Here is a 1,066-nt window from a genome sequence, read left to right as displayed (position 1 = left end):
AAAAAAAGAATATATTTTAATTTACAAAATGTTTTACAAAATTATTAGGTTTATTTTATATACTTATTACTCATTTTCTCTTTTTAACAAAAAAACAGCAAAAAATATCATTTATTATACATAAATTATTTTTATTAAGTTTTTTTTTTTTTTTTTTTTTTTTTTCTTTTTCGTACGAAATAAAAATTATAAAAAAATTTTCATGTTATTAAGGATGAAAAAAATATATATTAAATAGCCCATAAGGAATACACACTGAAAATAAAAAAAGACATTATAATTACAACATCTATTGTTTTACGTTCGCTTCTGAGGGAATTATTTTTTTTTTGGTAAATTGATATTTTGGTATGTATTACTTTCCATTCAATTATTTTAAAACACCTCTATATATGGGACACAATTCTTTATGTAAAAATAAAATGATCATAAAAAGGGACAAACATGTCTATATATATATATATATATATATATATATATATATATATATATTACCATTCAGTGTAATATTTTAATTAACTTGTTAACATTATTTAATGCATATAATTTTTCTTCCTTGTGCTTTTTTAAAACATAATATCATAGGAAATATTCCAGCATGTAATAATAATGTCCACTTATAAAATAATACATGCTACATGACCTAAATTTTAATAATTCAAATGCATAATAACAAATATTAATAAAATAAAAATAAATAAGTTGCCTTATGTTTTATTACGTTTCTAATTTTTTTCTTTTATTTTTAAGGGAAGCATTTTAAAATATATAAATAAGTTATATTTTCTTGTTTCACTCAATTATTTTGAACATTTATTTTATTATTCTTACATGTATAGTGAATGAGGTGTCCTTTTTTTTTTTTTTTTTTTTTTTTATTTTAAAACAGCATGCGTTTGAATAAATCTGATTCTCTTGAATATTAAATATACAACAGTTGTATAGATGTATATTTACACATTTACAAAAAGTATTAATTTTGATCTTTTGAGAAGTTTCAAAAGCTTTATTTTAATATATTATATATATATATATATATATATATATTTATGAATTATAAAAATTA

The sequence above is a fragment of the Plasmodium reichenowi genome, chromosome 13, assembly GCF_001601855.1.
Source record: "Plasmodium reichenowi strain SY57 chromosome 13, whole genome shotgun sequence".
In the NCBI taxonomy this organism is placed as follows: Eukaryota; Apicomplexa; class Aconoidasida; order Haemosporida; family Plasmodiidae; genus Plasmodium; species Plasmodium reichenowi.
This window is presented reverse-complemented; position numbering follows the sequence as displayed.